The sequence below is a fragment of the Eleutherodactylus coqui genome, chromosome 2, assembly GCF_035609145.1.
Source record: "Eleutherodactylus coqui strain aEleCoq1 chromosome 2, aEleCoq1.hap1, whole genome shotgun sequence".
NCBI lineage: Eukaryota > Metazoa > Chordata > Amphibia > Anura > Eleutherodactylidae > Eleutherodactylus > Eleutherodactylus coqui.
Window position 1 is genome coordinate 81,994,525 of NC_089838.1, and position 15,588 is coordinate 82,010,112.

Below are 15,588 nucleotides of genomic sequence, written 5' to 3' on the forward strand. Positions count from 1 at the left end.
CAGCTTGCATTGAAGTCAAAGGAAGCCGGCCGATCCGCAGCACACCTGCATCTGACACTGCAGACAGGCCATGGATGCCACGGGAAAGCAGGAGCTTTAAAGCAAAAATCTGTACTGCGCATTTCCGACGGCGAGCCGTGTGGACCATCCGCAGTATAGACTTCCCAGCACAAAAGAAGTCCGCACTGAATGTAACCCACCCGTGTACATGAGGCCTTACTGTTACTTAGAGCCCAAGAGCTAAAAATATAGGCATTTCTTCTCAACAGAATATTTCTCAAACACATCAGTGTTTATAACATAAGTATTAGTAATGCACAAAGATACTATTACATATCAGTATGAGGACAGTTTCAGACGACCCTAAGCACAATTTCGCTCGCCAGCATAGCGCGTAGTTGCCCATGAACAAGATTTTTCACCGGATGTTCAGACTCCACGCCATAGCGAAGGAGTTTAAAAAAATAGCGAGAAGATAGGTCTTGTCCAGTCTTTTCCACGCATAGTTAATAGTACATGCGGGAAAGATAGGGCAGATCCTATCTCTTCCCAGCCGTACAATTAACAGGCGAGAATCCTGATAGTGAAAACGAAACCACTGAAATCAATTGAAATCAGTGGTTTGGTTTTGTCCTGTTAAGCGGTTATGATTATCATTTTTATAAGATTGTGGGCTTAAACACATCAGCTCAGGTCTAGTATACGTCTAAATAATACAGTCAGCCTATACCAGATACCAGCTCTACCCAGTCATAATGATTACAATGCAGTTACCTCCAGTGATGACAGGGGGCGTCTCCTCTGATTGGGGTTTTTCACTTTCTCTTCTTCTCTCTGTCTGGGATTGGACTGCCCTGGCAACTTCTTCTAGCCACAAATTGTCTTTGAACACTCCCCATCCTCCTGCTACTTCTGCTGCCCTTCTCAGTGCCTCATAGAGTAATAGTGCCCACCACAAGAGTAATAGTGCCCTCCTCTGTGCCATAATCATCCCCCTTTTCACCCACAAATGGTAATAAAACTCTCGTAATAACCCTGAAAATAATACACTTTCTATGTCCACTGAAGCAGGGGGCCCCAACCACCGGTCCGTTGTAGTAATAGTGCCCCCTATAGTGGCTTTAGTAGTAATGGTGTCCCCTATATTGGCCCCAGTAGTAATATGTGACCCCCAAATTAGTCCCAGCAGTAATAGTGCCCCCTACCTTGGCTCCGGTAGTTATAGAGACCCCTCCTTATGGCCTCTGGCCAGGCAGCATCCCTCCACTCCATCCACTCACTTTGCTTGCAACTCCTGTCCGGCATCAGCCTCTTCTGTGTCTGTGACCACTGAGCTCTCTCCTCGGCATCTGTGATGCATGCAGGATGGCGCACACAGACACCGGAGAGAGAGGTCAGCGGTCACAGACTATACACTGCTGTTGCTGGACCAGAGTTGGTTGGGTAAGTGGAAGGCTTGTTAGCGTGCTGCACAGCTGGTGGGCCACATAAAATGAGTTGGCGGGCTGGATTCGGCCCGCAGGCCTTGTGCTTGACATGTGTGGTCTACAAGGTATGCCTGATGCTATTTGGCATATATTGTCACCATAGAAAACAATGTAGTGTTTAACTGTATCCAAAAACGGCAGTGTGCAAGGTGCTTTTATTTGCAGATCTCAGGAACGTGAATGCATTCCTTCCAACCTTCTAGATAGTCTCAGGTTTTGGCAGTTTTCCCCTCTACCCAGGATGCAGGTGGTATCCACTTCCATTGGGGCCCCACTTAAGAACCCAATCAAATAGTAACATACCCATGACGGTCCATTTTCTATCTTCATACCTCATATGGGACATGGGAGCTGACAAATCGGTGTGGCCTAAAAAAAAACATGATTCAGGTACATTTTTACTTAAAGGGGATCTGTCACCAGTAGAGATGAGCGAGCCTACTCGGTAAGGCAGTTACTCGAGCGAGTATCACTCTTCTCGAGTAACTGCTTAGTGATCCGAGCAGGCTCGGGTGGGCAGTGGGAGTAAGTGGGGGGGACGAAGCGGGGAGAAGAGAGAGAGGTCTCTCTCGCTCTTTCTTCCTTCCCCATCCGAGCCTGCTCGGATCACTAACCAGTTATTCGAGTAGGCTCGCTCATCTCTAGTCACCAGCTGTAAGCACTATAAACTAAGTTATGGTTCTAATAGGACAAGTTCCCAAAAATGTTTTATACTAACCTCCTAGTGTAAAGGTACTTTTACACGGGGCAATTACCTTCCAAGTAATTGCTTGAAACAGTGATTCTGAGTGCTAGATGGCCTGAGTACACACAGCCACCGACATGGCACTCGCATTGTGTGAAAAATATGGGTGAAAATCACCCATTATTCCCTATGGGAGAAAAAACATAATGCATCCCACTCGCATGAAACTCACAGGTACATTATTTATTTTTTCTGCATCCAAAGAAAAGAATGGCCGATTCTTCAACAGAATCACCTAAAAACATGACATGCTACAATTTTTCTCTCACATCTCACTGGATTGTTTCCAGTGTGATTTCTGTGCATCTCTCCGTGTAGATGCATCCTTAATGATGATGTATTGCAGTATATTGTACAGGAGATCTGATAATCACTAGTTAAAGTCCCATACGCGGACTAAAGGAATTAAAACTAAGATAAATAACATTTTTCTATAATTATTTGTACATTAAAAATTAATGACAGTTTAAAAAAAAAATTCCAGTCATCACATACAAATAAATAGCTTTTGCTGCATCAGTGAGAGTCCAGTTTATTAAAATATATCATTATTTATCCAGCAGAATGAACGCCGTCCGTTTAAAAAAAAACAAAAAAAAACACAACGCTAGAACTGCGCATTATTTGGTCATAAATAAAAAATTTAATAAAAATAGATAAAAGAGATTAAGTAAGAAAAACAATGTAGTAGATGTGCAATTTCTTCATGAGTGTGTCTCTGAAGGCATAATTTCTCAAAGTTTTCAGACCCCTATACAATACAAACTGCAAGGGGGTCGCCAGTAGCTGGACCACGTGCTATGTAGCTATTGGCTGAAGGTGTGGGACCAGTATCGTTACACCCCATATGGGGCAGTGCGTTTTTATATAACATAAGTCAAATATACAGTATAGCCCCCAAATAGCACCAAACAGAGCCCATTGACTATAATGGGGGCCATCCTGCTTCTGGTATTCTGATCAGCACTTATACAGTGTAGCTTCAATATTTCATCAGGGTTTTTCTGTTGGATCTGCGCTGGAGATTCCTAATGAAGCCTCCAACGCAGATGTGAATGGGGCCGTACAGAGGAGCATACAACACTGAAATGATCCTTACGTGCCACGCAGGGGGCGATTTTCCTGCAGAGCCTTTTAGGATCACCGCTTGAAGCTCTTCCATGGCGTATAGTGAGAAGATGCTGGTCATTCTTGTAACATGTTAGTCAGTGATTCATCCGCCAACTGAAGGGAGAAGCCTGAGAGTAGTAGAGCTGAGCAGGAACAGTTCATCACTTAGAGCGCTCTCAGAGCAGGCCATTACGTTATCTAAATGTGAAGAAATGTACATTTTGGGGCAGTTCAATTGATCAAAACAGTCTAAAACCAAAACTGACCTTGTCCATAGCCACCAATCAGAACTCAGCTTCTGCTGCTTTACTCGGTGCCTCACATAGTAATAGTGCCCACCACAAGACTAATAGTGCCCTACTCTGTGCCATAATCATCCTTCTTTTCCCCCTAAAAGGTAATGCGAGTCCCATAATAACCCTGAAAATGATACACCTTCTATGTCCACTAAAGTAAGTGCCCTGTGTGCGCCTCCACAAAGTAATAGTGCCCCCTGTGCTCCCACAAAGTCACTGTACTCTTCTGTGCTCCCACAAAGTTATAGTGTCTCAGTGTGCCCTGCGTCCTCACAAAGTATTAGTGCCCGCTGTGCATGCCTCCATAGGTAATGCCCTCTATGGCGCCACAAAGTAATAGTGCCCTTTGTTTGTATCTGTACAAAGTAATGGCCGTTCACACCAGCGTTAGCACCCATTAGTGATTTTCTCTGTTTTTGGAACAGGGAAATTAAATTAAAATGGAATTAAACATTTCATTCTTTTTATGGGTTTTTAATTAACAGAAATGTTTCTGTTCGTTTACGTTCAATTTTCGTTTTTTAAACAGAACAGACAGTGCGGTCTGCGGCGCTATTTGTTCTGTTTAAGAAATGGAAACTAAACAGAAGCAAAAGAAAACATTATTAATAAAACCCATTGAAATGAATGGGGAAAAATATAAACATGTAATTCCATTTCTCTGCTCCAAAAACGCTATAGAGTCACAGAAATCTCTATCGCTGTGCAACTGTCCCAGCGGACAATGAGCTTCCCCATACCCGACTCCGCTTTCTGCTCTGAAGCAATGGACGGAGAGCAGGAGGAGGAGCTGGCATGTGAATAAAAACCGCCGTGCGGTGACAGCGGCTCAGTGGGACCTGAAAGTCATTAAATACATGACCGCCATCACTGCTGTTCGGTTGGTCCTCCGCTCGTTTTCACAGTTGGGCTGCCGGACAGCAGTGCTATAGTGGGGTCATCTTGGGGTGGGGGCCCTGAGCAACTGCCCAGTTTGCCTCCCCCCTCCCTAAATACTGGGGTTGTAGTTTAGAAAAAACAACGCACACATTAACATCTTTTATCTTAAAAGAAAACCATATATAAGCCAGGCTGATCACCGCTATCTCTGTCCGGCAGCCATCTTGTCCAATCTGACTTTAACTGCCAAATTGGCCATTATAACACAAATCCCCGCTATAACGCTCACCTTCTGGGAACTACTTACATTCTGTCGCCTGGATAGGAATATACGGCCACCCTCATGCGGCTAATACAAAGCCCATCTAATCATGTTGTTGTTGCCCGGTGACATATTCCCACAACAGGCCCCGTCACCCATAGCAACCAATCACAGAGCAGCTTGCATTTCTCCACAGCAGCTTCAGAAATGTAAGCTGTGCTCTGATTGGTTGCCATGGGCAACCAGGCCTGCTTTTTTTGTTCTGATAACTAAGGTTTCTTAAATATTCACCATATTTCTGTTGATTATCAATAATTTCTCAGGAATTACAGTCCCTGGAAAAGGAAGCTCAGTGGAGCAAGTAGCCACAAGCATGGCTGCCATGTTATGTAATGCTTGTATCTACCATGTATTCTCAGGAGCGTCGCCCATCCTGCCGCCATACAGTAACCCGCAATAATTCACCAACCCAAATATTTCTCTTATAGATTTATTCATTATAATGTAACATTAACCCCTGCTCAGCCAAATCCCACTGTAGTGCACTACATAGACAGATAAAGCAGAGCCCAATGTGTTATTTAAAGGGGTATTCCCAGAATATCATATTTTATTAGTCCATCTGTATAGTGCTATGTAGCTATTGGCTGAAGGTGTGGGACCAGTATCGTTACACCGCATATGGGGCAGTGCGTTTTTATATAACATAAGTCAAATATACAGTATAGCCCCCAAATAGCACCAAACAGAGCCCATTGACTATAATGGGGGCCATCCTGCTTCTGGTATTCTGATCAGCACTTATACAGTGTAGCTTCAATATTTCATCAGGGTTTTTCTGTTGGATCTGCGCCGGAGATTCCTAATGAAGCCTCCAACGCAGATGTGAATGGGGCCGTACAGAGGAGCATACAACACTGAAATGATCCTTACGTGCCACGCAGGGGGCGATTTTCCTGCAGAGCCTTTTAGGATCACCGCTTGAAGCTCTTCCATGGCGTATAGTGAGAAGATGCTGGTCATTCTTGTAACATGTTAGTCAGTGATTCATCCGCCAACTGAAGGGCCCCCGGCTGCCTAGCAGTTGCAATCTGACCGGACAGGCTTCTATCAGGCTTGATAGAAGCCTGTCCGATCCCTGCACAGTATGATGTAATGCCATAGCATTACATCATACTGTGCAGGACAGATAGTTCGTATCTAGCGAAATTCGTAACTCGAATGTTCGCAAGTCGGGGACTATCTGTATAGCCCCCAAATAGTACCAAACAGAACCCATTGACTATAATGGGGGCCATCCTGCTTCTGGTATTTCCCAGTGTAGCTTCAATATTTCATCTGGGATTTTCTGCTGGATCTGCGCCGGAGATTCCTAATGAAGCCTCCAACGCAGATGTGAATGGGGCCGTACAGAGGAGCATACAACACTGAAATGATCCTTACGTGCCACGCAGGGGGCACTTTTCCTGCAGAACCATCCGGGATCACCGCTTGAAGCTCTTCCATGGCGTATAGTGAGAAGATGCTGGTCTTGTGGGCTGAGAGTTATCTGATGGAATGTAGACCGCTGTCACAAATGAGCCACCTGTGATGTCATTAAGCAGAATCCTATGATGTCACCGACTGAAGGGAGACACACTTCACTGTACACCAGATATCACTAGTAGGGCCCACTATATATAAATGATCTAATTCACTAATTAACACAGGTTTAAAACATAACCTTAATTAATTGCATTAAAATAATACTCATACCAGGTGTCATTCCTGTAACATGTTAGTCAGTGATTCATCCGCCAACTGAAGGGAGAAGCCTGAGAGTAGTAGAGCTGAGCAGGAACAGTTCATCACTTAGAGCGCTCTCAGAGCAGGCCATTACGTTATCTAAATGTGAAGAAATGTACATTTTGGGGCAGTTCAATTGATCAAAACAGTCTAAAACCAAAACTGACCTTCTTGTCCATAGCCACCAATCAGAACTCAGCTTTCATTTTGTAACCTTGTCGCCATCCATAAGGTGCTGGAAACTAGTAATTAGCACCTTGTGACATACATTGCAGGGCACAAAGTCTATATAGTAATGCAGCATTGTCCTTAGGCCAGTCTCACACAGGCATTTCACAGCGTTTTAGAACGGCGCTGGTAAACGTGGTTGACAGCGTTTTTACCGCACCCCATCATTGCAATGGGTGATGTGGTGCGCTAAAAGGCGCTGCAACGCACTGAAATAGAACATACCGCTATGAAGCCCCATTGATATCAATGGAGACTCAGTACAGCGTTTCAAACACCCGCTAAAACGCTGTAACAAGCGCCTGTGTGGGAGTGGCCTTATAGCACCTATAGATAACTATAATGATATGTATATAAACTGAGAACGCACCTACCTATACCATAAACAGCAGCCATCTATATGGTCTCCTCTCACAAGGTGGACTCTTTTCCGGCTCTCAAGCACTCCCATTTTCCTTCTCACACACCACATGACATGGCAAACTGATACATCTACATGCAGGCAATGGTTTTATTACTGTTAACCTATTAAGCGCTGCAGCTGTGCAACACACACACTGGATATGACAGGACAGGCTTTGCACAGTGCATCTACATAGGACAGACATGTATGACATTTCTGGAGGGGACCAGGATGGTGTTCTGGGCCGACCTCTGTGTAGTGACCGGCACAGGTAACTGCAGACATGGCTCCCATGGAAATCATTGGGTTTTCAGTGGGTTCAGTCTTATGAGCATGTTTTGTGCGCGCACTTCCCACGCACAGAAAAGAATGCAGCATGCTGTATTTGCGAACCAAAGGCTCAATAGAAGTCTACGGAGGGGGGGGGGGGGTGCAAATACACAAGGAGATGCATGAAACTCCCCGCAAAACTGTGGGGAAAAGAACACATCTGGACCTCATTCGCCTTTTAATCCACAGACAGGGCGTGCCACGCTTGTGTGAGGTGGCCCTGTGTGCACAAAAAGTACCGTACTATGTGCTGATACAGGCGCAAATCTACTTCCTCCAACCTCGTTCACGGCGCAAAAACGTTGTGCTGCGGCCGGCTTTTTTGCGCATATACTCAAAGAGTGCCCATACAAGCTGCGGCCAGGCAGCAGTAACCGCTGCTTGCCATTATTCCCCTGTGCTTGCCCTGGTTATAGTGACGCACAGCAAATGAGCGGTACTCTGTGCCCACTTACTGCAACTCATGCCCACAGTACCCTAATGGCACCTCTGATTGATAAGTCATTAAAAAGCCATTAATTCTGATTGCCAGATTGGGGTCGGGAAGGAATTTTTTCCCCCTAAAATGAGGAAAATTGGCTTCTACCGCATTGGAGGTTGAGAGGGGGCTGAAGGGGCTGCCTTCCTCTGGATCCACATTGGGTGTAATAGGCTGAACTGGTTGGACATGTCTTTTTTATCCTTACATACTATGATAGTATATATATATTTATATATAATTTTTGAATTCTTTTTCCTCTGACATTATGGTAACCAACTTCTACAAGTTTGTACTAGTTCCTATCACGAACTGTACATCCCTCCTGACACCTCCTACAACACACAGGGCAGCACTTCTCATACATGTTAATAACCCAGCTGACGTTCAGGGGTTTATGTGACAAATCTGTAGTGCAAATGAGTCATGACTACAATCTGCTGCTATCTCCATACTCGACACCAGAGGGCGCCCACGCACTTATGAAACTGTACACCGGTATACGCGTGTAGGCTGCCAGCAGATGGCGCTTACTTGCAGCTTTTCCCTTCACCCGAATGTCGCCGTGTGTCCTGAGCTTGGCATTGAGACGCAGAGAGACAAGGTGAGGGCCGAGATGTCGTCCCGGCATTACTTATCCTGTTCTGTGCTGCAGCCTGCTGGCTCCTCGGGCTCCTCATGGCAGTCGGTGCTCGTGGGGTTACATTAAAGGGACAGTGACCCTTAACCCCTCAGTGGCCAGTACTGTTTGGGCTTTAATTGTCAGGATTTTCCTTGTCCGCCCGTGTAGCGTGAGGCGGGACGCTTTGTGTTTCTCACTGACACCATTTTTGGAACGCGCTGATTGACTTTCATGAACATTTTTAAGAGGGTCTAAGAAAGAAAAAAAACCAATTCATCTGTAGTATTCTGCACTTATCTCCTTCCTGGAGGTACGCCCATCAATAGTTCACAACTGGACAACCCCTTTAATGAAACCTTATTGGGCGTGACTTTAATAGCGGGGAAGCTGTTATGGCGGCCGTTTAGTTGTGGGTAAAAGAGGACTTATAAAACTGCCTAAAAGAAACTCCTGTTGCCCGTAGCAACCAAACATAAAAAAGTACTCAATTTTCAAGAGCAGAGAGCTGCGCTGTGATTGGTCGCTACAACAAACAAGTCGTTTGCGTGGAGGAGCGGCACTAGAGAAGGGAAAGAATCCTCTCTGCAATATTCCATCGTTTTTCCAACCCCTGGGAACAAACCCTGAGGGCTCCTTCGCACGGACGCATTTGTGCGCGGTTCTGCATCTGCAGAGTATAGAACATATTAATTTCAATCGGTTCGTTTATGGTTTCTTTTTTTTGTGCACGCGGAGAAAAATGCAGCGTTATGTGGGGGAGCGCAAATGTGTGCGCAAAACATTACAGAACTGTGCGAGAAGAACAACCCGTCAGTAAGTCACCAGGCTACACCGCCATTTAAATCAGGGCGTGGTTGTGTGCAAAATGTACAGGAAAATACGCCGATACGTGTGCAAAAAAGCTTTAGTCGTAGTGCAAATACGTTGCGCACAATCGTGCATACGCCGTGTTACAGAGCCCTTAGCCCACCTCATCATGGGGTGGCATTAAAAGGGTGAGGATCAGCTGACAGTGCAATGTAATGCCCTCCTTCAAACACTGGTACCCCTGCGATGAGCTGTCAGTATCCCCGCAGCGCTGATGCCCGATGACTTGGCATACATTTCTGGTTTACACTCTTCACAGCAGCCCTCGTATATTAAGCCGTGTCCGCAGCCTGGCACGATAGTAAGTCAAGGGCCACGGAACAGCCTGCAGTTCTGCCTGTTTACGGGATGTCACAGGCTGCGGCAACCAATGACAGAGCCGTGGCAGCGGATACAGTGGGGAGTATATGCCCATTTGTTATTCTAGTGCATGGGGAACGAGGGTTTACAGAGAACATACAGCTCAGACAACCTCTTTAACATCCTGGTCCGCAGATGTAGTTCAGTGCGATGTGTCTGTCTATAAATTGCACCTTCCCTTTTGTCAAAGCCGCTTCTTATACTAAAAAATCAGATGCGGTTTGTTTCATATATAAGCACATGGGCTTCCATAATTGGGTGGGGGTGTTTATGTAATGTAAAATTCCCATGTGTTCCCTACATTCCTGCAAGTAGTTTATAAACTAGTTGGCTATTGACATCACTGGCAATCTCCGGCACGGTTCTCACACTGCACTGATATTAATTTCAGTGGTACTTTTGTATATACACATGTATTTGGGAATGTTCTCAGACGACTAGTCTTATGTGTCATATTGTGTGGAGTTGAAAAATTGGTAGGGCTAAGCGTTCTTTTACACTTGACGATTGTCGGGCTCTAGCTGTCCCAGTGATGGTCACTCAGTGAATGGAGGTGGAGCGGGCAGGAGATCGTTCTGGCCGCCCGCCTCCATTCACAGTAAACAGGCAGTCATTCACAGATGAATGACTGCCTGTTTACTCAGGTTGATCATCGTTTGATTGTTATGCCTGCAGAAATTGAACAATCAGCGATAATTGGACGAATTATCGTTCCTTGTTCAGTTGCTGGCAGTCTTTACACCGAACGATTGTCATTCAGATTCCTGCCATCCGGCGAGAAACGGAGCGATAATCGTTCCATTTAAAAGGGGCATGAGACAGCGCAGGAATGCTTTGCTGGAGACCCGCCGGTGCATGAAATAGTGAGGAAGGATGTAAATGATTATTATTATTAAACTGTATACATCTACATCTCTGCTCTTGGATCGGAGGAAATAACATTGATGAATCGACTTTTCAAACAATTTATTAAGAGGGTTTTCCTTAGGAAGCTATTGCAAACCCATTCTTACACCACCTCTATGTTTGTATACTGTTATAATGAGGATCTAATATGTATCGGTCCACTTAAGTACGAAAAGCCATCAAAACCTTCAAAACGTATTCATGCTAAATATATCTATAATGCTCTTTGTGTTCAGGACATGATTGAAAACTCCGTCCACCGGAATGAAGATATTGGAGAGTGGCAGCTGGTAAGCAGACTCCTTAGTTTACAGTAATGTGTCTTCTGATCCTCCAAGAACATCTAACATGTATATTTGTATCTTTGTAAGAAATGCGTTGCATACACTGGAAACAATATGAGGAAGCAGACTGCGGTACCGGACAAGAAAGAAAAAGACGTAAGATGCATCCTACCACAGTAGAGTAACGTGTCCTATGTATTTTATGACATGGCGTGTTCCCTGTGCGGAGGAGTCTCGGGGTATACAATGATGTGACCTGCGTCTTCTGCATGTATGTGTATACAGATCGCTGAGAACAGTGTTCCAGTGGTACCAGTGATGTGTAAATGAGAAGGGAACACACCATACGTTCCATGCTAACCTGTGTCCTGTAGTAAGAAGTAAATATAATGAACTTAAACAATAAGCGTTTTGCATGGGCGTCAGGTCCTCAGATATTTATCAGCTCTTATAAGCCCCATAAGCTAAAGTTATGGACTCATAGGATCTTGGGCGCTGAGTCTGAAGGTGCCACTCACATACTTATCTATCTTGCTGTACCCCCTCTGTCCATCCGCAAAGCCGTCACAGAATACTTCCACGTGTACCCATAATGCACACATAAATAGTCTGCGGGATACAATGAACAGAGGACCTACGGTGGACAGTGGGAGAATGATGAGTAAGATGACAGTGACACTCCTGGTCTCAGCGTCCCAATTCCTGCAAGTCCATAACTTTATAGTTTATTTAACCCTAGCCACTAATTTTTGATTGTTTTACCCCAGCTCTTATCTGCTTTTGTGCGTTCATTAAACATTTCTGCACCTTGCTGATTATCGCCCATGTATAGAGGCTGAATCTAAAGTTGAGGGAGATACATATACACTATGACAGAAAATCACACCTAAATCAAAAATGTAACTATGGCTAGGTGAACACGAGCTATGAATGGGAGTTGTGACCGAGAGGTTTGTGCAAAACTCGCATCGGACAGCACACGGGCACTAGTCCACATGCTGTCCGATTTACATGGATGCAGCATATTGGCACGCATTGGCATGTCCTATTTCTCATCCATGAAACGGACAGGAGTAGGATGCGGGACAAGTTTTTCACACGGACCATTGTTCTGTGTGAAAAAACATTAATTGACATGTCTTATTATCTATAATAGTCTTATAAGGTATAATGAGGCCGCGCACAGTACATGGGCAGCACACGGCCCCAAATACACTATACACGGGGGGTCTTTATCGTATATGGGTTAAAATACTAATGCCTGCAACAACAAAATGAATCTTATTAAATAAAATGAAGTTAAATCCATGAGCAATTCATCATAAAATAGTTAAATAAAACATTATTTCTAGAAGTGCCACTTATTCCAGGACACTAGACATTTAGGTATAGTGGTGCCTTGGGTTAACAGTTTAATTTGTTCCGTGGCGAAGCTCTTAACTCAAAACACTCGTATGTCAAAACTAGTTTCCCCATTGAAATGAATGGAAACTGCATTAATCCATTTTGCCATTCCTTTAAATGGGGTTGCCGGTGGCCCCATTGAATGTAATGGGCTGCCGGCAATCCCGCAGTGATTTTCGGAGAAGGGCTTTAAATAGTAGTAACATGTGTAAAAAATAAAAAATATATTTCCTCGCCTCTCCGCCACTGCCGGGGCTCAGCCGCATGTAGCCACGTCTTCTCCCTGCACTGTTCTGAAGTTCTTTTATCAGAAGTTCTATCACAGGCTTCGCTCAGCCATTTAATGGATGACAGCTGAGTGCTGCCTGTGATTGGTCACAGCACTCAGCCAATCACCGGCAGCGCTCGGCCATTCATTGAATTCCGACAGCGGCAGAGAGGTGAGTACATATATATTTTTTATTTTTTACTACAGCTAAGGGTGCTTTTCAGGAAAGGGTTTATATTAAAATCACTGCCGGGGTGCCGGCATCCTATTGCTATCAATATTGCTGCCAGCAGCCGCAGCCCCATTGAAATCAATGGGAGAGCTTTGCGATCCTCTGTCACAGCTGTGTCAGGGAATTCCTTACTCCCCGCAGGGAGTCCCCTTGTCACTGAGCACTGTGACAGTGTTCAGTGATGAGGGAACTTCCTGCGTGGAATGCGAAGCAGACTCGTAACCCAAGTTTTTGCTCTTAAATCAGAGCAAAAATTCGGGAGAGAGCCTGCTCGCAAGTCAAGAAGCTCGCACGCTGAGGCACTCGCAACCCAAGGTACCACTGTACAATGAAAAAGGTTTGGTACCGTGTTACCCAGTAAAGCAAAATGTGATTGTTCTCTGTAAGAGAAACCAAGTAATCTTGTAGACATAAAAAGGTATCACATCTACACGATCACTTGGTTTCTCTTGCTGGGAACATTTTGATAGACATTTAAAAACATTTTCAGTACATAACAATAAATACAAGAATACACATGAGTACATCAGTGCGCTGTTACTGGGGGCTTACAATCTACAAGGGAACGTGACAGTGGGTGAGCGTAGAAGCTGCTCCATGGTAGTGTAGGGGCAGCAGGCTCTAGCAAAACAGGAGAAATAAAACCGTGCCAGCGGTGTATTATGGGGCTCATGATCAGGAGATAAAACCGTCATTAGGTGAAGGATCCACGGTATGACCGAAGTCTTCCAGCACACAGCACGTCTATGTACAGCTCTGCACTGGTTTTCATTATGGCTGTCTTACCAAACTGGAACCAGTATATTTCCATCTCTTACACTATGATGTTGGGCAGAAATACATTGTTTTAATTCCTTTTTAACTTACCATTAGTTCAGCCAATAAACATTGTGGCAGATTATCTACTTTATTTGTTTTGCGGCCAGGACATAAACAAACCTGAGTTTTGAAATAAAAACAAATAGTATTCTATGTCCATGCCTATACATTTTCTGAAGGCAGACACTTTCCTATAGAAAATCCACAATCACGTAAAGGAAACCTAAGAAAGGATGATGCATTCCCGTAGAGCAAAGAAAGAAAACAAAATACCAAACTTCTGAAAACTGTTTATTGAGGACCAGTTGCTAGTGGATTAATTGTGTCTGTCTGTGTATATCTTACATAGACCTCCTCCTTAGAAGTGACTGAAGTTAGTTTGCTTAATGTTCCCTCAGCCTTTTGAAGTGGATTTGTCCCATGTATATTTGGCTTACACCGAGGAGAGCCTTCGTCAGTCCTTAATGAAGCTAGAAAGGCCTAGAACATCAAAAGGAAAAACAAGACCCAAAACAGGTCGGAGGTATGTGTTCGCTTCCTTATCATGCTTAAGGCACAGAGCCGATGATATTAGATCGGTTCGTTTAAACCAGGAGATTTCAATCTTTTTTTTTTTATCTCCCTGAAGCCTCATAGCTAGAACATGGTGATAATGCCTGGGCCTCACTAATGGCCACAGACTATGCGAAAATGGAAATTTGTCTTTGGTCGCCTGTATGACTTTTAAAATAAGCACAGGAGGAATAAATATTACTAAATTGGAGATTTTTTTCAGCAAGACAAAGACCTGTTTAGCATATGATCATTTCTGTCAAAACTGACTACATAGCTGCACCTTGCCAACAGTCGGTGGTCCCCAGTGACGCCTGCCCCCCAGTTTCAGAAGCACTGATTTATACCATTGGTTTCGATCCCAGTTATCCAAGTACAGAGGAGACACAGGGATATTAATATACAGTAGATCACACCTGATGACAGATTTATCCAAGCAGAGCACTCCAATCTCCCATCGAGGCATGTGATATCTTGATTACTGAGATTATAATGAGTTTTACAGTAGTGGGTCCTTATCCTATACCACAGTGCTATACTGCAGTGGCAGTGCCCATGTACCCTTATTCCATCTGACAGGTCCACCTTAAATGTGTTGCGGCAGAATTGACTTAATCATCTATCCAACAGACCGCAAGAACAGGGGTCTTGTGTCCCCCTGTCCTCCTCACTGTACACTCTGTAGTGAGGGGGAGTTTGAATATAGCAACATTCAAGCATACGCTCTGCCGCTCCATTCACCTTTATGGAACTACCGGAGATGGTCAAGTACAAGTGCATGGATATCTCCAGCAGTCCTCCTTTATACAAGCGTAGTCACAGACCAAAACTTGCCTATTCAGGGCATAGTTCAGCCCTCCTTATGAGTGTATTTGCACACAGAAGCACTGTGTGTTCATACGGTCAAAAAATGCAAGAAGGGACCAATGATTTTTTGGTGTGAATATGCAGTGAATACATATGTGCCATGCGCATTCACTGCGTATTTGTGCAGTCCCACTCGCTTCTATGGCCTATTATGGTCCATAATACTGACCAAAATGGGCCACGCTGTGGTTTTCCATATGACCGAAAATTGTGTGAAAAATGCAATTGAATCGATTAAAGTCAGTGGGTTCTAGTCACTCCATATTACGTGTAAAGAATAAGTGCATAGCAGTACATATTTACATCCGTAAAGATGAGCTCTTGGTCTGGCTGTTACCGATTGGTAAGTGCTGTATTATCTATTCTGCGGTGATCTGATTTCCTGCCGCTATGAGCCCCAAACC

The 15,588-nt window shown here is 44.5% G+C and overlaps 1 long non-coding RNA gene across 1 annotated transcript; it reads left to right on the forward strand.

Annotated features, from left to right (window-relative positions):
- Nucleotides 1–11,025: 11,025 nt before the first annotated feature.
- LOC136610576 (uncharacterized) lies at nt 11,026–14,289 on the forward strand. The gene is made up of 3 exons (XR_010790109.1): nt 11,026–11,048; nt 11,130–11,198; nt 14,164–14,289. It is a non-coding gene; the product is annotated as an uncharacterized lncRNA (long non-coding RNA).
- Nucleotides 14,290–15,588: the final 1,299 nt, after the last annotated feature.